This window comes from Platalea leucorodia (genome assembly GCF_965183815.1).
Source record: "Platalea leucorodia genome assembly, contig: HAP1_HAP1_SCAFFOLD_210, whole genome shotgun sequence".
Classification (NCBI taxonomy): Eukaryota; Metazoa; Chordata; class Aves; order Pelecaniformes; family Threskiornithidae; genus Platalea; species Platalea leucorodia.
In genome coordinates, this window is record NW_028121349.1 from 4,695 (window position 1) to 31,384 (window position 26,690).

At 57.7% G+C, this 26,690-nt stretch overlaps 1 pseudogene across 1 annotated transcript; it reads left to right on the forward strand.

The window, feature by feature from the left end:
* Positions 1-388: 388 nt before the first annotated feature.
* LOC309603842 (olfactory receptor 14C36-like) lies at positions 389-1,347 on the forward strand (annotated as a pseudogene). The gene has a single exon. The product of its transcript is annotated as an olfactory receptor 14C36-like (transcript).
* Positions 1,348-26,690: the final 25,343 nt, after the last annotated feature.

The window sequence follows — 26,690 nt, forward strand, 5'->3', positions numbered from 1 at the left end:
TCCTCATTCCTTAGCACTGGGAGTGCAGATGCTGACAAGCCCTTCTGTTTTAGGGGAGGTTTCATCTGACAAAGCTGAATACCAGGACTGGACCCTGCTTCCACCATTCCCATGAATGCACTGCTGCAGAGCGGGGCTGACACCTCAGCAGCCAGAGGGCAGAGGCCCAGCTCCTCAGGGCACATTCAACCAGCGCAAAGCACAGCTTCAGCCATGGAGCTGAAGGAAGGTCTCCTAGAAAAGGAAAATGTGTGTGTGTTTATGTGTGTTTGTGTGCAGCAAGGGGAGGGTCTGTAGGAAATGGCTTTTAGTTTTGCTCAGAAAAGTCTCCTCTAACTTTTCAATGACTTTTCCTCCTTGCGCGGGTCCCCGTGCCCAGAGGCAGCAAATGTCTAATGGCAGCTCCATCACCGAGTTCCTCCTCCTGGCATTCGCAGACACATGGGAGCTGCAGCTCTTGGACTTCTGGCTCTTCCTGGGCATCTACCTGGCTGCCCTCCTGGGCAACGGCCTCATCATCACCGCCGTAGCCTGCGACCACCGCCTCCACACCCCAATGTATTTCTTCCTCCTCAACCTGTCCCTCCTTGACCTGGGCTCCATTTCCACCACTGTGCCCAAAGCCATGGTCAATTCCCTGTGGGACATCAGGGCCATCTCCTACCAGGGATGTGCTGCACAGCTCTTTCTGTTTGTCTTTTTGATGTCAGCAGAGTTTTCTATTCTCACCATCATGGCCTATGACCGCTACGTTGCCATCTGCAAACCCCTGCACTACGGGACCCTCCTGGGCAGCAGAGCTTGTGTCCACATGGCAGCAGCTGCCTGGGGCAGTGGATTCTTCTATTCTCTCCTTCACACTGCCAATACATTTTCCCTCCCCCTCTGCCAAGGCAATGCTGTGGACCAGTTCTTCTGTGAAATCCCCACATCCTCAAGCTCTCCTGCTCAGATGCCTACCCCAGGGCAGTCTGGGTTATCATGGTTAGTATCTTTGTGGAATTTGGGTGTTTTGTTTTCATTGTGGTGTCCTATGTGCAGATCTTCAGGGCTGTGCTGAAGATCCCTTCTGAGCAGGGATGCCACAAAGCCTTTTCCATGTGCCTCCCTCACCTGGCCGTGGTCTCCCTGTTTATCAGCACTGCCATGCTTGCCCACCTGAAACCTTCTTCCATCTCCTCCCCATCCTTGGATCTGGTGGTGGCAGTGCTGTACTTAGTGGTGCCTCCAGCAGTGAACCCCCTCATCTACAGCATGAGGAACCAGGAGCTTAAAGACACATTGAAGAAGCTGATTCAATCAGCTCTTTTCAGCAGCATTAACAAGCTCGTGTCTCTTCAGAAGTGATTTCAAATTCAGCTCCGGAACCTCCTGCGCTTTGGGCATTTTGCCTGTGATAACCGTGTCTGTCCATGCCTGCAGCCACTCCACTCCACCAGAGGCCTGAACCCAGCCTGTCTGACCCAGAGGCCTGTTCACATGTGGCTGGCACAATGGTACAGCTCGCCTCCCATGTCGCATCTCTGGAATAAAAGGGGATTTCCTCAGTGCTGGTGTCTGGACGTTGGGCTCTTCTGCCAAAGCTGAGGTCAGGCTGAAGAAATTGCCCCCACAATGCCATGCTGCTTTGCTTGGCTTCTCCATGGGATGGGGAGAGGAGGGCATGGGGCAATGTGTTAAAGAATGGGCCTGGGCTGAGCCTTCACCTGTGGGTGCCCAGTTCCTGTGGAGATGGTGAATGATTGACAGGGATCTGCCTGGGACATCACCCCATGGCTTTCAGGCACCACGGCCCACTCGCTCTGCAGAGCAGTACCAACAGCTTGGGGCCTTGTGGAGAGCACAGGGAGGAGGTAGGAGTGGCAGGTCAGGCCAGCATGGACAAACTTCCCTGGTGAAAGGCTCTCTGGGGGCAGGGACATGCCTGGAGAAGAGCAAAGAAGCACCTCTCTGCTTCCAGGGGGTTATAAATGGCAAAGAGAAATCTATTTCTGAATGCACCAGCTCGGGCAGGCTTTTCTATTGCTTGGGCAGCCGGAGCAGCCTGAGGGTCCCCTGGGCCAGGAGTCTTTTCCTGGGAGAGGGGCTGGCACAGAGGGGCTTGCTGGCAGTGGACAATAAGGATGTCTTGGAGACAGGAGCAGCCACTGGCTTCCATCTCCTCATGCCATGGCTGGCCCTCAGCCCTGCACCTGATGGGGAGGCTGAGACACCTCTCTGCCTCCCAGGAGCTACTGTGACCTTCAGAGGGGCTGGGGCTGTGGGGTTGAGTGTGCAGAGCTCTGCAGTACCCATCAATGGGCACTGCCATGGGGTGAGCCCAGAATGGGCTGCTTTTCTGGGCTGGACAGGGGGGAGATGGGTAGGGGGCGGGAAGTGATGGGGAGAGCCAGAGAGGGACTGGGCTGGGCTGGAAAGTGCTCAGGAGAGGAACGCACTGAAGTTAGCTGAGCTGTCCGACCTTGCAGGGTGAGGACTCACACCAGGGGTTGGTGCTGCAGAGCGAGGGCTCATGGAAGGGAGCTGAGACTTGCAGACGCAGGAGAGAGGAGGCTGCTCTGTGCCTTTGGTGCCATGGAGAGTTGGGGCAGGTGCCCCAGGGCATTTGTAACCCCCCAGCCTTTCTCCCTGGCCATTTCCAGCACTGGCAGCACACCCCAAGTTTATGGGTGAATTGTCCTGTTTGGCCATTTCCAGACTCCTGCCGGACTCAGTGCTTGAATCCCTCTGCTCCAAGATGGTCAGGGACTGGAGCACCTTTGCCATGAGGAGAGGCTGAGGGAGATGAGCTAGTCCAGCCTGGGGAAATGAAGGCTGAGAGGACCTCACTGTGGCCCGCCAGTACCTACAAGGACTTGATGGAGAAGAGAGAGACAGGCTTTTCACCATGGGGCATGGCGGGAGGACAAAAGACAGGGGGTGGAAGGTGAAGGAGGAGAGATTAAGCCTGGAGATAAGGAAAGTCTGTTTCAGTGTGAGCTGAGCCAAGCGTTGGAGCAGGTCACCCAGAGATGCTGTGCAGACTCCGTCCTTGGAGGTTTCCAGACTCAGACTGGATCAAGCCATGAACAACCTGGTCTGACCCTTTTTTTTCTGGCAGGTTGGACTGCAGAACTCCCGAGGTCCCCTCCAACTTGAACTGATCCTATGGTGTCAGGCCCCTTCTCTGATGACCACAGAGCAAATGTTTATGGGGCAGGAATTTTCCTGTGCTGTATGTGACCACCTAAACTAACATCTTAGGCAGTGAAAAGAGGTCGATACCCCAGTGTGACTCTCTCTCGGCAAAGACTGAGGGGTATCGCTGACAGTCCTGGGCAGGAACTGTCTTGGGGGCACAGGGCTGTGGGCAAGACACAAAATGACCTTTTCTTTAAATGCTGCTAGCCTGAAAAGAAAAATGTTTACAAAATGTCAATAAACATAAAACAAAGAATTAAACAGAAAGCTGCAAAGCAAAGAAAATGTTTAAAAACACTTTTCAGCTTTTAAATTTTATTGTGGTTGGATGTAGGACCCAAATGCCTTCAGCTACAGGGACACAGATACCTCCTGCCAGTGCAGATGCCCTGGGAACCCCCTGCCCAGCCTCTGCCTGCAGATCCCGAGGGGCTCTGCTCTCCCACATGTCCTGCCTGATAGCTGCCAGCCCCTGGCAAACACCTCAGGTACACGGAGGCCCCTGGATGTTTTATGGTCAGGCAAACAAGGTCTGCCTGGAAAGGTGAACAAATCTGCAACACTGAGAAAAAAATAGGAGCCCATTTTCACCAGCTGAAACAATTGAGTACTTTTAATATAGTGGCAGCATTTTCCCATCATGCCAGAGTGGGAATTTGCAGGGAGTGCATTAATTATAGGAGGAAAAATCCTGATCTCCTGTACTTGCATTATGGCTGCTCTATCTATGATATTACGCTGCGTATTCCATCTCCCTTATCTTTCAGGTCTTCCCACCTCTCTTGATTAAATGCCCATGTCTAAGGGCATCTTCTCAGCAGAGGTAGCGGGACATTTGCCCTTCCCATTGCTCTCCCCCTCCGCCTGCTTTTTGTTCATTCAGATGCCTCCCAATTATCTCGTTGATGCTTTGAGCTTCAGGGACTTAGAAACTCACCCCATCTTTCAGGAGTCAAATGAACTCTTTAATCAGCTCCTTCATGGCATTTATATCTATCCCTTCCTATCTCTCTGTCAAAAACAGTTCTTGTATGGCTATCGTCATTGGCCATCTCCACCCCAGGATGTCCTATACTGTCCCACGCCTGTGCCTGTTTCCCTACAGGCTGTAGACACATGATCCACTTCCCCACCTTGCTCTCATCCTCCCATGTCCCTGCCTGTACCAGTATCTCTGAAACAGAAAGCCACGGGCTGATCACAGACAAACACCACCACCCCCAGTGACCCGTTGCACCACGCCACTACCCTTCAAGTGACATTTCATCTTCCTCATGCCCAGGCTCAGACTCCAAAGCTTTTCCTTCCTCGTGCTGTTTCCTCTACAAAGGAAATCTTCATCCTCCCTGAAACCACCTCTCAAGCGATTGCAGGCTACTACAACCTTGCCCTTGGCCTCTATGCCATGAGGCCAAAGCAGCCCAGGTCCCTCGGTCTCTCCACACAAGCCATGTGATTCAGCCCCTTCACCCCAGCTTGGCAGGCCACCTCTGGACCTTCTCCAGTTCCTCCCCACTCCTGCAGAACATGGAGCCCCACACCAGGTTATCTCAGATGTGGCCACATCAGTGCTGAGTCAAGGTAACTCCCCTTCTCTGGGTGGTTACGCTCATCCTATTTCAGCCCCGTGTGCAGCTGGCCTTATTCATGGTCAGCATGCTCCACTGGCTCCTATTGCATCCCTTGTAGCAACCACGGCCTTCTCCTCAGGCTCACTCCTCAGCTGGTCAGCTCCAAGCTTGCCCTGATACATGTGGTTATTCTTCCTCTGATGCAGGACTGGCCACTTCTCCTTGTCAAACTTGATGAGCTTTCTGTTGGCCAAATCCCAGGGTTTCCCAGGGTCCCCATGAACTGAATCTTCCTTGTGTCAGCTGTTCCTGTGTGCGTGTAGGTGGCTCACCCTGTCCTGTGGTGCCTCTAACAAGATGACAGCATGAGGAATTGAAGGCCATGATGGATAATAAAAGGAGGTAGTAGTTTAACGGCCTTGCTGACCAAGGTAGGAATTCCCAAAGCTGCCAGCCCAGAAACACCAAAGGAGGGCAACAGGCAAGGAAAGCCAGGGCCAGCGGGTAAAGGGAAAACAGAGGTGGCCTTCTTGAATGAGAGGGATTGAGGATGACCAAAGGGAAGAACCTGGGAGGGGGGACACAGGGAATCAGAAAGTTGGAGGTGAAGCAAAGGGTACAACCAGGGCTGTTTGCGGGCACCTGCCAAGTAGCCCTCAGTCTCAGCAGGCAATCAGCATGGCTGGGCACACCTCTGATGGGCCTGCACAGGAATGCAGACGGCTTGGGGAGCAAACAGGAGGAATTAGGAGTCTGTGGGCAGTTCTTGAGCTGTAATCTCACTTGGGTATCAGGGACGTGGTCAGATAGCTCACACCACTGGAGCGTGGCCATGGATGGAAGCTGCCTCTTTAGGAAGAATGGGGCAGGTCAGTGAGGAGGGGAAGGTGCCCTGTCTGTGGGTGAGCAGAAGGAAAGCATGGAGCTCTGCTAGTGACAGGTGAGGAGCCAGATGAGAGCCGATGGATCAGGATTAGTGGGCAGAGCAACATTACCATGGGTAATGTTGTAGTTGGTGTCTGCTGTGGACCAACTGGATTAGGAAGAAGCAACAGATGAGGCCTTCTTCCGACAAGTAGAAGCAGCTTCTCATTTGCAGGCCCTGGTCCTCGTGGGGGACATTACCCAGCTGGACATCTGCCGGAGGGGCAGCACAGCAGGGCACAAGACACTCAGGAGGTTTCTGGAGGGCACCAAGAACCTCCCGAGCATTCAGAGAGGGTGTTAGGAAAGCCAAAGCCCATCTCGATCTCAATCTGGTAATTCCATCTGGACACGAAGGGCATCAAGAAAGGATTTAACAATGATGCCAGCAGCAAAAGGAAGGCTCGGCAAAATGTGGGCCTGCTGCTAGATGGGGTGTGATGCTGGTGACAGAGAACACAGAAGAGGCCAAGATACTCCACGCTTTCTTCCTCTCTGCGTTTACTGGTAAGACCAACCTTCAGGAATCCCAGGCCCCCAAGACCAGAGGCAAGGAGCAAGGAAGACTTACCCTTGGTGCAGGAGTCTCAGCTTAGGGAACATCATTGAAACAAACTGCACATGCATAAGTCCTTGGGACCTGAGGGGATGCACTCATGAGTGCTGAGGAAGATGGCTGATGTCCTTGTAAGGCCACCTGAAAGCATGTTTGGAAGGTCAAGAGGATTTGGTGAGGTTCCTGATGATGTGAAGACAGCAAATCTCTTGTCTTGAAGCATGGCAAGAAGGAGGATGCAGGGACTTAGCAACAATTTAGCAACACCACTTAGCAACAACTAAAACATCAGTGTGTTATCAACATTACTCTCATACTAAATCCAAAATGCAGCACTATACCATCTACTAGGAAAAAAATTAACTCTTTCCTAGCTGAAACCAGGACAGCTGGTATTTTTGTCTCTGAGGCAATTTCCAGCCCAGGTCATCTCTGCTCTGAGCTCTCCCTAACCCTCCTCTCATCCACCTGGCCGCTCCTCGCCCCCTCCCCACCACCCCTGCAGGGTCCCGAGCTGGCAATGCTGCTCTGCAGGGTGATTTGGCTGTGGTGCCTGGGGTCACAGGGCGACTCCACACTGGCCTTGCTGCTCAGGGTGTGGAGCAGCTCCAGCTGGATGGGGATGACTGCTGCTTATCTCCCCACTGCACAGGGGAGATCCCGTTTTATTACAGAGAGGATATGGGGCAGTCAGCTCCGCCCCGGCTTTAGACACACTCTTACCCAGGCTCCAGGTGAGACAGAGCAGGTTCATGCCTCCGGAGAAGTGAGACAAATCCAAACATTTCTCTAGGAACACAATAACCACAAGTAACAATAATGGTAAAGTTAAATGATAATGACCAAAACAATGATAATACACCAAAGCAGCAGGTTTGGATGGGATATCCTGGGAGTCGTTTGTGGAGAGAGATGGAGAGTTGATCACTATTGCAGAAACTTTCATGTAATGCTAATTCCACCCTTGAGCTCCTGGTTCCTCATGCTGTAGATGAGGGGGTCACTGCTGGAGGCACCACTGAGTACAGAGCTGCCATCGCCAGACCCAGGGGTGGGGAGGAGATGGAGGGGGGCTTCAGGTGCTGATAAAGAGGGAGACCATGGCCAGGGGAGGAGGCACGCGGAAAAGGCTTTGTGCTGTCCCTGCTCCCAGGGGATCCTCAGCACAGTCGTGCACATTTTCCCACGAGACCCAGGAGGGTCCCGCAGCAGTTTTTTGGAGAAGGGTTGTGCAGCCTGGAAGCACAGGGAGGCGGGAAAGTTCTCACATCAGGCACAGACACTGAAGCTCTGACACCAGAGTGACCCGTTCTCTGACAGAGGTTTAAAGGAGCATTTTTACCTCACCATGAGCCTTCCTTGTGCTCATTTGGGTCATGGCCCTGTGTCCTCGTTTCAGCTGGGATAGATTTAATTTTCATCTTGGTAGCCGGTATGGGGCTGTGTTTTGGGTTTAGGATGAGAACAAGGTCGATGATAAACTGATGTTTTGGTTCTTGCGAAGTAGTGCTAAGCTGTTGCTAAATAGGTGCTAAGTGGCGCTCACACTGGTCAAGGACTTTTCAGCTTCCCCTGCTCTGCCGGGCGCACAAGAAGCTGGGAGGGGGCACAGCCAGGGAGAGTGCTGACCCAGACTGGCCCAAGGGCTATTCCATACCATATGACGTCATGCTCAGTATATAAGCTGGGGGAAGAAGAAGGAAGGAGGGGGGACATCAGGCATGATGGCGTTTGTCTTCCCGAGTAACCGTTACGCGTGGTGGAGCCCTGCTTTCCTGGAGATGGCTGAACACCTGCCTGCTGATGGGAAGTAGTGAATGAACTCCTTGGTTTGCTTTGTTTGTGTGCACGGCTTTCGCTTTGCCTGTTTAACTGTTCTAATTTATTTTACTTCAGTTATTAAACTGTTCTTATCTCAACCCACGAGTTTTCTCCCTTTTACCCTTCTGATTCTCTCCCCCATCCCACTGGTGGGGAATGAGCGAGCGGCTGCGTGGTGCTTAGTTGCTGGCTGGGGTTAAACCACGACACCCTGGAACACGCCAGGAGCACAGGCACCACCGCCACCGGAGGGCAGACACGCGCCATGCCCCGCACACCAGCTGCCAGCAGAAGTCCCGCCCCTTCCCAGCTGCCTCAGGGGCCATTTGCCCCAGAAGGCACTCCCCTCTACGGGTCACGTGCTTGGTTGTGATTGGCTGGAAGGAGCAGCCACCCCTTCTGGTTGACCCGGAAGTACATCTGACCCAGAAGGCTCTTCCCCTGCATACACCAGGGCTGCCATTTTGTTTTGACCACCATTTTGTTTAGGCTGCCATTTGGGGCGTGGTGGTGCCATTTTATGACGTGGTGCCACCATTTGATGACAGTGAGCTGCCATGATCTTAAACATCACACTGCTCTGTGATTGGCTGACAGCAATTGCTTGAGAGCATCAAACCCATGTCTTCTCAGGAAATCCTGTGATTGGCTGGCAAGAGGAGCCTCCCCTCCCGCTGCGCCCAGAAGCAGTCGGCAAGGGAAGCCCCCTGTCATTACGTACAGGGAGGCCGCCACTTGTGACAGCCTCATTCCCCACGTGATCTCATACTGCACTGTGGATGGCTGGCAGCCATTTCTTTGACACTGTGAGACCCATGTGTTCCCATGCAGCCCTTTGATTGGCTGCCTGCCTCCTTTGGACAAGGACGTGCTCAGATACAAAAATATGTACATTTATATACAATATAAACATTTTTAGAAATTTATCTAAAACTGAGTGTACAAATAAGTATAACTATATTTTTATTTATTTATGATTAGAGACAGTATTTTAAATACATATGCTTCTATACACATATACATGTGTATGCATTTATATATAGATATGCAAACATTTATAAAGGCAGAGAAATTGAATCTATATAGCCCTTGCAACATAGGTATAAAATGGATAACACCTTCTTTAATAAAAACTACTGGAAGGAATAATCAGAGTTTAAATGTGAATAGAAAGCAAAGTACAAGGGTGGGTCGAGGTCCCCCACTTTACCAGGCTGCAGAAGCAGCCCAGACATGGGCTGGGGTGGGGGGAACCTCAAGAGGTTGGGGAGGACACAGCCAAGCTGGAACATGCCTGAGGGCTATGGCCCCCTCCCAGGAGGCCACCAAGGGGCCCTTGGCCCAAATCCTGTCAGCATACAAAGAAGAGCCCAGTCCTGTGAATTGGCCTAGGAGGACCCCACATCCCAGCTCGGCCCAGCAGGATGGCCACGCAGGGTGAACTGGGGAAGACTCTCAGCTTTTCTCTCTGCTGCAAGACACAGGCAAAGCTGTCTGCGAACATGAAAAAAACAGGACAAAATGCCAACTTCAGAAGAATATGTGCATGGGGACCATATGGAAAAGACCCACAGAGGATCTGAGCAAAGACCATGTGAACAAGAGGAACTAGCCAATGATCCCATGAACAGCAAACTGGATTTTGAGGTGCCAAAGAGAGGGGAAGGGTGCTGGTGGGGAACTCCCTTTCCCCAGGGTTGTGGGGGATCTGACAGCTACCTGTAAGACCAGTGTGGGGTGTGGGCTGGTGATACATGTGATTTCTTGTCCTGAGGTTGATAGCCTGATTGAATGTTTCAAAAAAGCTCTGGCTGACTGAGTGAGGGGAGAAGTCAGGAGTGCGCTGGGACTTGTCCAGGTCCACCTGAGCCAGACCAGGCAAACCCAGTATGCTGTGTCTATGTCCTGGCAAAGGATGGGGAAGGGAGTGGTGGTGGTGGATGGAAATGTATTGAATACTGTAGGACCTGAGCGGGATGCACACGGTATGGAATAAGGGGTGGAGATTGTACTGGGTCTGGCTGGGATGAAGTTAATTTTCTTCTTTGCATGCCCTATGGTGCTGTGCTTTTCCTTGTTGGCCAAAACAGCTTTGACAGCACACCAACATTGTAGCTATTGCTGAGCAGTGCTTGCACAGCATCAAGGTCTTCTCTGTTTCTCGCTCTGCCCTGACAATGAGGACGAAAGCCAGGACAGCTGACCCCAACTGACCAAATTGATACTCCACACGATATGATGTCATGGTCAGCAATAAAACTGGGGAGGAGGGTGTGTTCTCCAAAGTGTCCTTTGCTCAGACACTGTCCGGGCATTGATCTCCTGCTGTGAGTGCTTACTCCTCCACTTATTAAACTGTCTTTATCTTGACCCATGAGATTTGTTTTCTCGCTTTTGCCCTTCCAGTTCCCTCCTCCATCCCGCTGATGGGGAGTGAGCAAGTGACAGGGTGGGGGCTGCCACATGAGGTCACTCCAACACGTCAGCACATAGCAAATAGGTTGGTATGTGCTTGAGTAGATGATAGGCTGAGAGCTGGCACATGGCTTGTGTAAGTGGTTGTGAGATTACTGATGCCTGAGTAGCTGATAGGCCAAAAGCATGCATGTGGCTTGTGTCGGAGCTTGTGAGGTCACTTGTGCCTTTGTATCTCATAGGCGAGTGGATAGCAAGTAGGTGGATATGTGGTGGTCAGGTCACCGGTGCCTGAGTAGCTGATGGGCAAGAGGGAGACACATGGCTTGGGTATGTACTTGTGATGTCACTCTTGGCTGAATAGCTGATAGGCCAGGGCCAGGTGCATGGCCCTTATAGGTGCTTGTGAGGTCGCCGGAGGCTGAGTACCCCAACAGCAAGTACATGGCAGATAGGTGTACATGTTCTTGTGAGGTCACGGGTGCCTGAGTAGCTGACAGGGCAGGAGCAGGCATCTGGCATTGTACGGGTTTTGGCTGGGGTAGAATTACCTTTCTATTTAGTGAAATAGCGCGCGACTGTGTGGGACTTAGCTGCTGGCTGGGGATAAACGAAAACAGGTATGTGTAGGTTGTTTTGAGGTCACTGCTGCCTGAGTAGCTGATAGGGCAGGAGCAGGCCCACAGTTTCTGTAGGTGGTTCTGAGGTCATTGGTGCCCAAGTAGCCAATAGGCCAGGAGCAAGCCAACATCAGAGGTAGATGCTATGACATCATCTGTGGCTGAGTAGCAGAGGCCAGGGGCTGTGTATGAGCTCGCGATGTCACTGGTGCCTGAGTAGCTGATAGGCCAGGAGCTGGCACATAGCTCATGTAGGTGCTTCTGATGGCACCAAAATAATATTTAGACCACGCCCAAATACGACTTTTTGAAAGAACTATCATCAGCAGAAGGCCATACACCGCACACGCGTGTGACAGTGTAACTCATGCACACGCAGCATTGGCAGTAGGAGGGTGTGAGGTCACCATCAGTATAACCCATGAGCGCAGAGAGGTGGCAGTAGGAGGGTGGCAGTGGTCACATCACCAATGGCACCCCATGGCTGTGGGGCTCGGTGCAGAGCGGCCGTGTGCCATCCCAAGGGCATCACGGGGGACGGGAGCTGCCCAGCCCCGTGTCTGCGAGGCCGAAGGAGCAGCCTCTGCAGCCCTGGCTGGAGCAGTCGGGGTGGGGGTGGCTCGGGGGCACCGCAGGGATGTGCCTGGGCACGGTGCCAGGAGGAAACCACAGACTTCCTGCCCGGGCACTGCGGGGGGAGCGCGGGGAGCGCTGCGAGGCCACGGGGGCTGTGGTTTGTGCACCTGCAGGCTGCAGCTCCTGATCCGCCTGCGGGGAATAACGGCCCCTTGGTGACAGGCTGAGAGTCAGGGACATGTCTGAGCCTCTGGGCTGTGGGTCTGCTGCCAGGGCAGGGACATGAGGAACCTTCCATGGGGCTCTCCAGGGAAGGATGGGTGAGCCAGAACTCCTGGGATTTGGCTCTGGCCTGGGCTAAGGCCCTTTCCCAGCTGCTGCTCCCAGCACAGCAGGGTCTGTAGCAGGGTCAGGGGCTCCTTCCTTCCCTTCCTGACACAGCCTCCAGTGCAGTCTCAGCCCTGTGGTTCCCATGGCACGGGCATGGCTGGACACTCTCACCTTGGGCTCTTGGATGTGCCTGGCATAGGAGATGCTCAGTGCTCCTGGTCAACACAGCAGGGTTCAAGGGGTGAAAAACCCATTTGCCCCCCGGCTCCCCGACCAGCCCTGTCCTATGACGGCCCCCCACCACAGTGACGTGACACCTGCAGCAGAGCCGTCTCTCATATATGGTCATGAATGGCACTGGAGAAGTTCATTGGAGGGCTGGGCTGTGTCGGAGGGGAGATAGCTCCCGATAATGTCTAAAAAGGTCCTGCTGCTTTGATTGGCTTGTCCTGTAGCTGGGCTGGGATCTGCAGAGATATACTGCCCTCCCGTCATCATTGTCCCCATGAGTCCCCAAGAGCTGTGGCAGGGAGTGTGGCGCGGATGGGATGTGCTGGCAGGGCAGGAGGCTCCGGATGGGCCCAGAGGGACTCCTGTCCCCTCAGATGCTGTGGCTGCTCCTCTGGGTACAGCTGTGCAGAGGTAAGTGCCAGTTCCATTGTCCCACAGCCCAGGGCCAGCGGGTACCAGCATGGTCATCTGGATCTGTCTGGGAATGGGGTTGCTTTGCAGGTGCTACTGAGATGAGGGTCAGAAGGTGCTCAAGTCCATGGACCCTGTGCCTGCCTGCCTGGGTGGGAGAGTACCTCCAGGGCTCCGGTGTTGAAGGCAGCCTGTGCCTGGCTGGATTCATAGACAGCCTGTCCTGGGGTACCCTTTTGGGACCCCCTGATGCCCAGCACTGTGCCTCTGGAGGCGGTGGTGGCCTAGTTGGTGACGGCAGCACCCAGAGATGCCCAGGGCACTGCCAGCCTCTGGGGTACCCCGGAGGGTTTGTGTGCTGCTGACTGCCCCCTTGTTGCAGGGGAGCCCTGACCCCATGAGGGCAGTTTGTGCCCTGCAGAGAGAAGGGGACGGGGGCATCTGCGTAGAGAGACATCCTTCCTGGGGGGCCCGGCCCAGTGCAGAGGCTGGGCTGACACCAGGGGTGAGGAGGGGATGTGGGTGGGGGCATCATCGGAATCGTCTCGGTAGGAACACAGAAAGCCCTGGGGGTGGGGGTGGGTATGGATGGTGCCGGGGCAGGCGGTTTGCATGGGAAGCTGCAGGCCTGGGTACAGGGGGCTGTCCAGGGGGTGCTGGGCTGGGGAAGAGAGGGTGCCCTGTGCAGGGCTGGGCACAGTGTGCAGGTGTGTGTGGGCAGGGGGCAGGTGGCCATTGGGGTGGGAAAAGGTGCCTTGTGCGGTGGGATGGCGAATGACCCAGCAGGGCCAGAACTGCACACAAGCAGCCTTGCGCAGCCCATGGGGATAGAAGGGACCCCCACACTGCCCTGGGGACAGCCTGGAGGGGAGTGGGCTCCCACCCTGGCACCTCTGACATGGCCTGGGCAGGGGCTTCCCCCAGACCTGCAGTGCTGGGGCTTGGTGTTGTGCCTGACTGGTCCCATGTTTGTGTTTGAAGGTGCTGTGGAGGTGAGGCTGGTGGATGGTGGCAGGCACTGTGCTGGGAGAGTGGAGGTGAAACATGGGGGCCAGTGGGGGACCGTGTGTAGCGCCCACTGGGACATGGCTGATACTGCAGTGGTTTGTAAGCAGCTGGGCTGTGGGTCTGCTGTTGGAGCTCCTCAGTATGGACACTTTGGGCAAGGATCTGGCCCCATTTGGATGGATGCTGTTGGCTGTAATGGCACTGAATCTGCCCTCTCTGACTGCCCACACAGAGGATGGGGTAAACATAACTGTAATCGTAGGCGGGATGCTGGAGTGATGTGTTCAGGTAAGGGAACAGCCTGTTCTTCACCATTGGGGATTTGATGGTGAAAGGGACCTTGGGTGTGCCCTCAGGGAGCAACAAGTGGGCACCAGAGCATTGCCCAATGGGGCCGGTTGCACTGCCAAGCTGGGACTGTCATTGCTGGTGTTCCCAGTCCCTGGGAAAAGCCCAGAGGAAGCCTACCGCAGGGTGAACTTACCCTGCCACAGTGTCTCAGCCCCTCTTCAGTCAGTGTCCTGGGCTGCAGATGAATCCTCCATCCCTGCCCCGGGGTGTCCACTGATCTCCACTGGTCTCCACCCATTCTGCCAGTTCCCAGCCAACAATGCTGAGGGTCCCTGTGCTGGAGAAACCAGGGGGGACTTGCTTGGCACTCCACACCTTGGAGGAACGGCATGAGATGGCTGGTCCCCTGGGTCATTCCCCTTGACAGGCATGAGTACCTCAACTGAATCAAAAGGGCTTTTTGGAGAGCATGAGTGCTGGGCCCTGGGAGAGGAGCAGGGTGGCACACAGCCCTTCGCTGCCTGTCCCCGGGGCTCGGCTGTGTGGTCCAGCACTGCGAGGCTTAGGAGCTTGGCAGCTGCTTGACTCTGGCTGCTCCCTTCTGCATCACGGCATGCACAGGCTCGTACTGGGAGGTCCCTGGGGCTGTGACAGCCCCACAGGGGCATGGCCCCATGCAGGCAGCGCTGACCTGCTGCCCAGCCTTGCCTGCCTGCCCATGGTTCCCCACACTGCCCCATGAAACAGAGGCTTTGGCATCATTTACTGACTCTCATCTGTGCCTGCTGTTACCCTCTGAGCCAGCATGAGCCCAGGGGGGCATGTGGGTCTCCTGTCCCTCTGCCTGGCCGTTGGCCTGGGACCTGTGCACCTCTGGGCAGAGCACTGTGTGCCTGGCTGAGGACACCCTATCCGAGCAGGCATTGGAGGGGTCTGGACAGGCAGCAGCCATGGTAACAGCTGCACCATTGCTGTGCTCTGTGACATCTGCCCCTAACAGGAACCTCCCAACACCCCAGAACTCCCCTGGGAGAGGGGTACATTTCTGGCTGCATCAAGGTGATGGTCCTGCCTGGTCCCAGGCTCTGCAGGGGCTGAGCAGGCTGCAGCAGTCATTATCATCTAGACCAGTTCTCCCAGACCCAAACTGCTCACACCTCTGCAGTGCTGGGGGGACCATGCCGGGCAGCACAGGATGCCTTGTGCAGCAGCAGGCTGTCTGAGGGGTGCCTGGTGCTGCAACAGACACGTACCCTCTAGAGCCGTGATGGTGTAGAGAAGGGGTGCAGGGGGGTCTGGATGTCTTTGTGTCACCAACACTCCCCCAACAGTTTCCCCTGGGATGTGCAATGGGTCATTTGGTCACGGCTTGCTTGGAGGTGTTGCAGGATGTGGCCATGTATCTGCCACGTGGGAACCACTGGCCACTGCCACTGGGAACTCCCAGTTATTTTGTTTTTTTCCAGGATTTGTCCGGCTGGTGGAAGGGAAGAGCCGCTGCTCAGGACGTGTGGAGGTCCATGACGGGCACCAGTGGAAAACTGTCTGTGACTCCCACTTTGGTCCCGAAGCTGCTGATGTGGTCTGCAGGGAGTTGCAGTGCGGTGTGGCCCTGCCTGTGGCTGGGGCAGCTCACTTTGGAGAAGAGATGAGTCCCATGTGGGATGGAGAGCTGCAGTGTGTGGGGAATGAATCCCTCCTTGCCTCCTGCCCCAGGGGTTCTCCCAGGGACCAGCCCTGCACCCACACGAACAGCGCTGTTGTCACCTGCACACGTAAGGACTCAGGGTGGGGTGTTGAGCACTGGGGTGAGCTCCAGCCTGAGGGGGGCAGGTTGTGTCTGTGGAGACAAGGGAACTGGGGTGTCTGTTCCCACAGGCTGGCAGAGAGGTGACCTTCCTGGGGGATCCTAGACAAGGGCAGGGCTGGGCTGATGCCCAAGGACAAGGAGGGGGCATGGGTTGGGAGGGCTCACTGGGATCATCATGTTGCACCAGAGGGGACACGGAAAGGACTGTGGGTGGAGGATGAGCTGGGAGATGCCCAGGGCAGGCTGTGGTGCAGGGGATCTCGGGGCCCTGGGGAGAAGCAGCAGTGTGTGCTTGGGGGAGTCCTGGTGGGAGCAGGTCTCTTCTCAGGGTGCTGTCTGGGGAGGGGTGGGTGCCCTGGGTGGGTGTGGGCTGAGGGCAGGTTGCAGGGGGCCGTTGTGGTGGAAGGAGGTGCCAAAGTGTGTGGGGCCACAAATGACCCAGCAGGACCGGAGCTGGGCATCCCCAGCCTTGCGCAGCCTGTGGGGATAGAAGGGGCCCCTGCACTGCCCCAGGGACAGCCTGGAGGGGAGTGGGCTCCCACCCTGGCACCTCTGACTCCTCCCGGGCAGGGGTTCCCTCAGACCCACAGTGCCAGAGCTCAGTGCTGTCCTGACTGGTCCTATGTCAGTGTTTGAAGGTGCTGTGGAGGTGAGGCTGGTGAACGGCAGCAGGCACTGTGCTGGGAGAGTGGAGGTGAAACAACAGGGCAAGTGGGGGACAGTGTGTAGTGATGACTACTGGAGCATGAACGATGCAGCAGTGGTTTGTAAGCAGCTGGGCTGTGGGTCTGCTGTTGGAGCTCCTCAGTATGGACACTTTGGGCGAGGATCTGGCCCCATTTGGATGGATGATGTTGGCTGTAATGGCACCGAATCTGCCCTCTCTGACTGCCCACATGGAGGATGGGGTGAAAATGACTGTGATCATGCTGAGGATGCTGGAGTGATGTGTTCAGGTAAGGGGACAGCCTGTTCCCCACCTCTGGGGCTGGGACAGGGAAAGAGATCTGGCTGTGCCCTCAGGGAGCAACAAGTGGGCAGCAAAGCATTGCCCAATGTGGCCAGTCACACTGCCGAGCTGGGACTGTCATTGCTGGTGTTCCCAGTCCCTGGGAAAAGCCCAGAGGGAGCCTAACCTAAGGTGCCCACACCCTGCCTGGCCCCTGAGCTGGCTCAGGTGAATCCCCCACCCTGCCCTGCATTGTCTGTTGATTCCCATCTTTCTCCTCTTATTCACCCAGGACCTGCCTGGCAGTGCCCAATGCCAGGTCCCCCCATGCCAGGGGCACCAAGAGTGACTCATGTGGCCACCCACAGTACTGGGGAAGGGCATGGGATGGTAGCTGCTTTGGGCTTGTCCTCCCTGGCAGACAGAAGTCCCTTGGCTGAAGCAAAGGGGTTGCTCGGAGAGGAGGAGCGCTTGGCCTGGTCTGAGGAGCAGGGTGGCATGTGGCACCTCGTACCTCTCCCAGGGTCACCCCATGAGAGCCTGCCCGTGGGGACACGGTCCCATCCAGGAGTGCTGACCTGCTGCCCAGCCTCTTATGTCTGTCCCAGCCCCTGCCTGCCTTGCACTTCTGGATTTGCCAGCATTGACTGGCTCTCCTCTGTGCCTGCCCTTGCACTGGGAGCTTGTGTAAGCCCAGGGCTGCTCTTCTGTCCACTCTCCTGCCCTCTGCCTGGCTGTTGGCCAGGGACATGAGCATCCAGCAGTGCACTCTGGCCAGGACGGAGGACCTTTTTCCCCAGCAGGCGCCAGAGCAGGGGGCTGGCACAGACACCAACCGCAGGTTGAGCCTCACTACACTTGTGCCCTGTGACATGTCCCATCTAACAGCAGTGCCCCAACAGCCCAAGACCCCCCTGGGAACAGGGCATGTTTCTGGTGGCACCAGGAGGTTCCTCATGCCTGGCCCTGAGCTCAGTGGGGCAGAGCGAGCTGCAGCAGCCAAGAGCGCCTGGGCTCATTTCCCTGGACCCCAAGTGCTCTGGGTGCTGCAGTGCCCAGGGACCAGTGCCGGGCAGCGCAAGGTCTGTGGAGCAGCAGCAGTTTGTCTGAGCAGTGCCTGTGGCAGTGGGTTTGGGAGGGAAGCAAGCCCACAAGGGCTGGGCTGATTTCTGAGGAGCGGCAGGCGGGCCCTGCTCTCTTTGTGCCATCAGCACCCTGTGAGAGCAGCTGGGGTGGTCGTGGGGCTTTTTGCCTTTGGCCACCTTGGAGATGAGGTGGGACGTGGTCAGGGGAGTGCCAGGGGGCTGTGGGAACTCTCAGGGGTCTTTGGTTGCTGAGGGATCTGGCTGGCTGGTCAGAGGGAATAGCCCCTTCTAAGGACATGTAGCGACCCATGATGGGGACCCTTGGAAAACTGTGTCTCACACTTTGTTCCCAAAGGCATCAACATGGTCTGCAGGGTCTGCTGTGGGTCTGCAACAGACACATACCCTCTAGTGCTGTGATGGTGTAGAGAAGAGGTGCAGGGGGGCCTGGATGTGTTTGTGTCACCAACACTCTCCCAACAGCTTCCCCTGGGATGTGCAATGGGTCATTTGGTCAGGGCTTGCTTGGAGGTGTTGTGGGAACTGCCAGAGCGCTCTCAGTTGCTTTGTTTCTTCCAGGATTTGTCCGGCTGGTGGAAGGGAAGAGCCACTGCTCAGGACGGGTGGAGATCCATGACAGGGACCAGTGGAAAACTGTCTGTGACTCCCACTTTGGTCCCAAAGCTGCTGATGTGGTCTGCAGGGAGTTGCAGTGCGGCATGGCCCTGCCTGTGGCTGGGGCAGCCCACTTTGGAGAAGGGATGAGTCCCATGTGGGATGGAGAACTGCAGTGTGTGGGGAATGAATCCCTCCTTGCCTCCTGCCCCAGGGGGACCCCCAGGGACCAGCCTTGCACCCACACGAACAGCGCTATTGTCACCTGCACACGTAAGGACTCAGGGTGGGGTGTTGAACACCTGAGCTGTGCCAGGGGTCGGGGAACAGAGCAAAGACTGTGCTGGGCCGGGTGTGAGGACAGGAGGGGTGATGGGTTGTCTGCAGCATGAAAATAGTGCAAGAGAAGAAAGGCATGCTGTCCCTCTGGCCTCTGCGCCAGCTACTGAGGGTACAAGAGCACCAATCCACCCTCAGTCCTCCTTCTCTGTCCCCAGAGTACACAGGGTTCAGGCTGGTGAACAGCAGCACGGCGTGTGAGGGGAGGGTGGAAGTCCAGGTGCTGGGGACCTGGGGGACCCTCTGTGCTTCCCGCTGGGATCTCTCGGATGCCCACGTTCTCTGTCGTCAACTCAACTGCGGGTTTGCTGAGTCCATTCCTGGAGGAGAACATTTTGGGAGAGAGACTGGCCCTGTCTGGAGAGACTCATTCCACTGTGATGGGACTGAAGCTCACCTGGGACAGTGCCCAGTGATCACCCTGGGGGCCTCACCGTGCTCCCATGGGAACAACGCTGCTGTCATTTGCTCAGGTGAGTGCTGGGAAAATGCTGCATTAACTCCATTTGCCCTTTGTGTGCAACACGGCCACCCGAAGCATGGGTCCCATGGCAGTACCGGGCTGAATTTCTCCCTGGAGAAACCCTTGCTTCCCCAGGAGCCTTCTGGAGGGCTTTGCCTGCTCAGAGTGACTGCTGTGCTGTGGGAGAGCAGGGGACTGAACGGAGGCAGGCATCTGCCCCCAGGGCAGCGGCTTAGGCCCTGGTGCCACTGGCAGGCCTGGGCTCCTGTGTTTTTCTGCTGTGGGATGAGCCCAGGACAGGGCTGCAGGGCTCTGCTCCATCCCTCTAGCTGCAGACAACCACATCCCATCCCCACAGAGAGCCCTGCAGAGCCTCATTCCACCACTCAGGCAGGAGCTGCCTGGGTGCCCCCAGCAGCAGCAGACCTGGGTATGAGCTGCAGAGTGGGCCAGGGCTCTGCCCTTGCTTCTTGTCAGCACAAGGCTCAATCCTGTCCTGTTTGGTCGGAGAATTCCCCCTTGCCCTCCTCCCTGAAGGGTGCCATGCTCCCCGGTGCCGCCGATGGCTGTGGCATCTCTGCTCTCCCCAGGCTCAGCCAGCTTTGCATCCCTGCGGCTGGTGGGTGGAGGGAGCCGGTGCGACGGGCGAGTGGAGATCTTCCAGCGTGGGACGTGGGGCAGAGTCCTGGATGACCAGTGGGATGTGCGGGAGGCCAACGTGATGTGCCGGCAGCTGCAGTGCGGACAGGCAGAGACAGCCTACAACCCCCCAAAGCCTGAGCGAGGGACAGGCCCCGTAGGGCTGCGAGGGGTCCGGTGCACAGGGCAGGAGACCAACCTGACCCAATGCAACATCTCCCTGCCCGAGAGTGCACTGGCGGCAGGGGTTGTGGAGGACGTGGGAGTCATTTGCTGGGGTGAGCGGCACTGCACAGGCCCCCCAGATGATGAGGTGGGTGGGCAGCCAGCCCTTGACAGCAACGGGGGTTTCTCCCCACTGCAGGGAGCCGGCAGGTCCAGCTGGTGAATGGGTCTGGGCGCTGCGTGGGGAGAGTGGAGATCTACTACCAGGGCAGCTGGGGGACCGTCTGCAACGATGGCTGGGACCTGTCTGATGCTGCCGTCGTTTGCCACCAGCTGGGCTGTGGAGGGGCGGTGGAGGCGGTTGGCTCCGCTCGGTTCGGGGAAGGCTCCGGGCAGATCTGGCTGGATGGCGTGAACTGCTCCGGGGATGAAGCTGCTCTCTGGGACTGCCCTGCCAGGCCCTGGGGGCAGCACGACTGCGGGCACAAAGAGGACGCAGGAGTCATCTGCTCAGGTCTGTGGTGGGACCCTGGTTCCTGGGGAGGCCGGGATGTGTGGAGAGCCTGGCACAGCAAAGGCTGTCCCTGGCTGCCTCTGAACTCCTGCCTGAGCCCATGCTGCCGACACCCATGCACGGGCACCCTCAGTCCCACTGGGGGGCCCTGGGGAGCTCAGTTGTTCCCCAGTGTTAGCGGGAAGGGCAGGGATGTCAGTGCATCAGGGACTTCTCTCTGCCCCTGGGTGCAAGAGGGATGCGCTGGCCATGCCCCTGCCTGGCTGAGGGCACGGGGGGTGCAGAGGCGTCCCCTCTCCCACAGCCCCAGACCAGCCTGTTCCCCTTGGTGCCTTTCCTTCCAGAGTTCGTGGCCCTGAGGCTGGAGAACAGCGACGGCTGCTCCGGGCGCCTGCAGGTTTTCTACAACGGGACGTGGGGGAGCATTTGCTCCAACTCGATGACTCTTGACACGGTGTCGTTGGCATGCAAGGAGCTGGGCTGCGGGGATGGAGGATCCCTGGCAACACGGCTGCCCTATGGCAGGCTGTCTGGCCCTGCTTGGCTGGATAACGTGCAGTGTGGGGAGAAAACCAGCTCCTTCTGGCAGTGTCCCTCCACTCCCTGGGACACACAGTCATGTGAAGACCTGTGAGACGAGATCCACATCACCTGCAACAGTAACTCTGAGCCACTCAGGCACCAGTGTCACCCCAGCTCCTGCTCCCTGCTGGGCACAGCCAAATGCAAAAAAAATGCTTGGAGGGGCTTTTCATTCCATGTCAGACCTTACTCCTGCTGGTGGCACAAATGTGACCCCAGCCACACATGTCCAGCAGCAGTTGCCACCCACGTTGCCAGAAGCGCCTGGGGAAGGCAGAGGCATCTCCAGGTGAGGTCTCAGAAGAGACCAGACAGGGTTCAGAAGAGCCTCCCCTCCATAGACAACACGACTGCTGCTCTGTGAACCAGGGACCTTTAGGGGCTGAGCAGTCAGGGTCCCCCTAGAACTGCGCGTGTCCCCTGAATGACTGGGATGCAGATGCTGCCATGACCAAGATGGTACAGGGAGGCACAAGTAGAGCTCAGCCTTGCTGTGTTCTGCACGATCCCCTGAACCAGCCCCCTTCACTACAGGGTTTCTTTCTTCAGGGCGATGCCCAGAAATGTCCCCAGCCCCGTTGGCCCCATGCCCCAACTCCACGAGCTGCACAGGTATTGAGCTACTCCTCTGTGTACCCTTCTTGTCTGGCAGGGCTCTGCCTGCTGTCTGGGTGCCATGGGAGGTCTTTGCCTTCCCCAGACAGAGAGAAGATTCGTGCCATGGGAGGCGAGGACGGGTGCTCGGGCAGAGTGGAGGTCTGGCACCGTGGCTCCTGGGGGACGGTGTGCGACGATTCCTGGGACATGCAGGATGCCGAGGTGGCGTGCAGGCAGCTGGGCTGTGGCCCTGCGGTGTCTGCCCTGAATGAGGCCGCATTTGGGATGGGGCAAGGCCCCATCTGGCTGGAGCAGGTGGAGTGCCGGGGGACAGAGCTGTCCCTGCAGGACTGCTGGGCCCGTCCCGGGGATGGCGGTGCTTGCCGGCATAAGGAAGATGCTGCTGTGCGCTGCTCAGGTGAGTGGCAGGGCTGGGACCTCTTGTTCAGGTGTTGGCAGGGAGCTAGAGAAGGCCGTTCACCCACTTGGTCCTGGCATGGCCCCTGACCTCCCAGGAGTGAGACCATTCCTGCAGAGTGCAGGAGCCTGGCGCCAGGTGGGGAGCAGCCTCAGTGGAGCTGGGTGTCCTCAGGCCACTGCCTGGGGGGCCCTGCAGCCCCAGGGCTGTCCCCTGGGCTGCCTGTGCCATCCTGCCTGCTGCCCAGAGCAGAGGCCGTGGGCCCTGTCCCGGCCTCCCTTTCTAGCACTACTGGAGGGGCAGTTTGGGTGGGATGTGTCAGGGACATCTCCAGACACACCCAGGGCGTGTTGGGAAGGAGGCTCCCCAGTACCTGCACACCCGTCCTCTCAGCCCAGCTCTCCTTTCCCTCCTCTGCAGCTCCAGCCAGGACAGCAGCATCCCCACCCCGAGCAGGTAACTCGTCCTCCTGCCCGAGGCTGGGTATCCCCAGCACCAGGCTGTGACCCACAGCTGGATGGAAGGGGCTCCTTGCTGGGGTGTGAAGCTCCCAGGAGGAGACACTGGGGTGGTGGTGGGAGAGTTGGGGAGGTCTGTAATTTCCTCAGCAGGGTGGCAGCTTCCCCATTACTCAGCCCTGGGGTCCTCCACCCTCTGCTGCCTTGAGTGATGGGAGTCAGGACTGGTGCTGCCCCCACCTCTCCCAGGCCTGGTGTTGCCCCTTCCATGTTCTTGCCCATGCAGATCCTACCCGGGGTCGTTTGACCAGCAGCGGGAGAGTCTCAGTGCCCATCATCATCTGCATCATCCTGGGGGCCCTTCTCTGCCTGCTCCTGGCCCTCCTGGCTGGGCAAGCGCTAAACGCCAGGGCTGGGCGCAGAGGTGGGTCCTTCCATAGCAGTCCCAGGGACCATGCCTCCTGGAAGGGCTGTGGGGTGCTGCGGGGTGCCACTGAGGGGTACAGGCAGAGCTGGGGGGATGAGACTGTGTGCTGCCACCTGTCCTATGCACCACCCCATTGACTGCCTGGCTGTGGGGCACCAGCAGCAAGGGATGGAGAGAGCCCAGAGGCGGGGGGAGGTAGTGATGGGGCGCGGAGAGAAATGGCAGAGTGGGGATGGCCAAGGCTGGCAGTGCTCTGGGTAGTGCTGGAGGGGGCTCTGGGGCAAGGGAGTTGGCAGGAGGAGCATGGGGCAGTAGATTCCATCTCCATGGTGTCAGGCCCCCAAGCTGTCCCTCTGCCCAGCCCTGCCCATCCTCGCCCATTCCCTGGCAGGGCAGGGGCCCTGCTATAGGCCCATGGGGCAGACAAGGGGCAGCTCCGGGTGGAGAGGAAACATGGGAGCTGCTCCAAGGTTAGACAAGGCAGGGAATAACCCAGGGGCCAGAGGGGCATGAGCGCTGTCTCCGAAAGGATGATGCGAGTGTGACGCTGCCCCAGATAATCTCCACAGCAATGTTGCCCTCACTGGGGATGTGGCGGCCGTGCCTGGACAGCGCAGTGGGGCTGTGCTGTCAGACCAGTCCTGGGCTGGCCAAAGGAACAGGTTTGGGGGAGCACAGTGGTGTCCCATTGCCCCTCTGCCTGTCCTTCTGCCAGCCCTGCCTCTGTCCCCAGGCTCCAGGAGGGCTCAGGAGCTCTTCCCTGAGGCCACGTATGAGGAGGTTGGTTACAGCCCAGTGTGGGAGAAGCAGGCAAGGTTTGGTCGCTCAGGTGGGTGTGGGTCCTCCCTGCAGGCCCATCTGCAGGACTCTTTCCCCTGGCCCCAACACAGGGCTGATCCCCTGAAGCCTCCCAGCCCATGGTCCCTGCAGCGCTGGGGCTGTGTGGTCTGTGGGGAGAGCATCCAGGTCCTGGGCCCGGGAGAGGAGCTTCCTCCCAACCAGCTTTGCCCATCCCAGCTGGACAGCCCCTCTCTTCCTGCCCCTGCACCTCATGTGACACCCGAGGAGTGAGGGAAAGGCTGCGCTAGGGCAGCTCTGGGAGCACCTTTGAGACGGTGTTTGTCCCGGGGGAGCAGGGTGATTCCCAGCCCTCCTCCCCATGCAGCCCCAGCTCTGTGGGTCCCCCTTCCCCAGCAGCGCTGACCATGAGACAGGTCCGTGGGGCTTGCTCCCTAACACCCGCTGTGCATCTCGCCAGGCTCCTATTCAGAGGAGTCCCTGACCCAGCTGCAGCCCTCCCCTGGGGACAGCGAGGAGGAGGATGGTGTGGAATCAGCACCAGGTAATGGAGGCAGGAAGGGGCTGATCTCCCTGCAGCCATGTGATGGACAGAGGTGTCACTGAGTGTCACCATCACAGATGGGGAGGACATGGGGGCTTCCTGTGGTGCTGCCAACACCAGTGTGTCAGCCCTGTGTCCCTGCGCATCCTCCCATCCTCTGCTCTGCAGGATGTGTCTTCTTACTATCACCTGCTGCCCTCTCCTTTCAGATGTTCTTGTCCTGCCCGGAGGTGACCCAGGGGATGGCTATGATGATGCCAGGGAGGTTTCTGACCCTGGGGATGATGCTGCCCCTGGGCAGGGAGCTTGGGAAATGCCTGGGGCACCAGCGGAGGGAGCAGGGCCCAGGGATGCATTCGGAGGTGAGAGGGAAAGATAGCGTTGCCGGTTCCTGGGGTGCCATCCCTGGTGCCACCCAAGTTGCTACCGTACTGACACCCAGACCTCCTGGGAAGGGGGAACCTGACCCAGGAGTTGTCCTTGGAGGGACTGGGGGTGGGAGAAGGAGCTGAATGTGGTGAGGAGTGGGGAGGAAGGTGATGCACGGACCCCATGCGGCAAACTGCGATGTCCTGCCTTGCTGTTTGCAGGGAGCAGCCTGCACTCCCAGAGAAGTGCTGGGGTCCCTGGAGCTGAAGGAGACACCTCGTCCCTGTTCCTGGGGAGCATGGGCTATGATGATGCTGAAGAGGTGTCTCTGGCACATCCCCGTGAGGACACAAAGGCTGTGACAGCGGAGCTTGGTGCCCAACAGTCCCTGAGCCCCAGGCCAGGAGAGCCCATCCCTGCTGTGCAGCTGGGTGCAGGCAGGAGGGAGGAGAGGCCTGTGCAGCTGGGAGAGCTGTGAGCACCAGGGAACCGTCTCCCTTTACCATGGGCAGCAGAAATGCCTGGGAGTTTCCTCTATTTTTATTCCCATTTTCACACTGTGCATCCATATTGGTTCCTATTAAAAGTCTCTGGGGGCTTTGACCCAGAGCTGCTGCTTGCCTGCCCGGGTGTCGGGTCATCTCCTTGAGGCTGCTCAGGGGAGCAGAGAACAAAGGCACAGCGGCAGGGAAGGGGCGCGTCTCAGGGACAGCAGGCTCGGGGTCAGGCTGTGGGGCTGCGAGAGCCCCTGGTGCCTGGGGAATAATCCTGCTGACAGAGCCATTTCCATCCTGCTGGCCACAGGCAGTTTCTAGTCAAAACGGCTCTCTGATAGGTGCTGTGATGCACCCCAGCGGGAGCACCCATTTCCTCACCCTGGGGTTTCCAGCTGCTCTTTCCCCCAGGCCCTGCCTGGGCCACACTGGCCCCACAGTGCAGAGGCCATGACAGAGCTGCCATGTCAGGGTAAGCCCTGGGTTGTTGCCCCACAGAAGTGAGCCCTAAGGTGGCCGCAGTGCTCTGAACACCCCAGCCAGCCCCAGCGGGGATCCTGGCCCGTGGATTACCTCCCACAAAGGTTAGGAGGCAGCTGTGCTCCACACTGCCCCAGCACAGGGTGCAGAGCCACTTTCTGGGACACACGGGGCTGGAATTCCCTCTCCTCATGCTCTGCCAGGACCCCAGTCTCCATGGGCTCTTTCTGCTCTCTTGGGCCCTCACAGACCCCGAGCACTCTTGTCACAGGCACAGAGCTGCCTTCTTCCTGAGCAGGGGCTGTAAGGCCCCGCAGCAGCCCTGGGACCCCCTCCTCCTGCTCCCCTCCAGCCCCCACCCCTGCCCTCCTGCTGCCTCGCCAGGGGTGTCAGTTTGGATTTGTGTTGGGGCAGTACTTGTGTGCAGGTACAGGAGGGATGGGAGCAGGGGGGATGGGGGCATCTTTCCCTCAGCACTGTTGGAGGGCCAGGGGATGGAGAAAGGATCTCCACGAGACGTGTGCTGCAGCCAAAAGCCGTGGTCTGGCCCCTGGCCTGGAGAAGGGCCCATCCAGGAGGATGCTCATGTGGGCACGTTTCCATGGCAGTGGAGATTTTGTGTCCCTCCCCTAAAACAGGTGCTGCTGGGAGCTGAGCCAGGGTCCCTCTCCCTTGGCTGGGGCTTTCACCAGCCCCTGCGCCCATGGGCAGAAAAAGCACAGAAGCCAGGAGGGGAGAAGAGTTTGACACTTGGGCAGGACCTGGAGCCCAAACTGCCCTCCCTGCTCCCACTGGTGGGTGTCCACACCCCTCCAGCGCTTCCCTGAAAGGCTCCTCTGCTGCAGCCTGGAAGGTGTGTTGGCTCCCTGTGGGGAGTTGCTGCAGCTCAGTACTGCTGCCAACAGCAGGATCTGGCCCTAGAGGAGAAGAGGGGAGGAGGCGGCTGTCACCAACATCCTCTCCCACTTCCGCATTGCCCCATTCCCTGCTGGGAGCTCCTCCACCCCTGG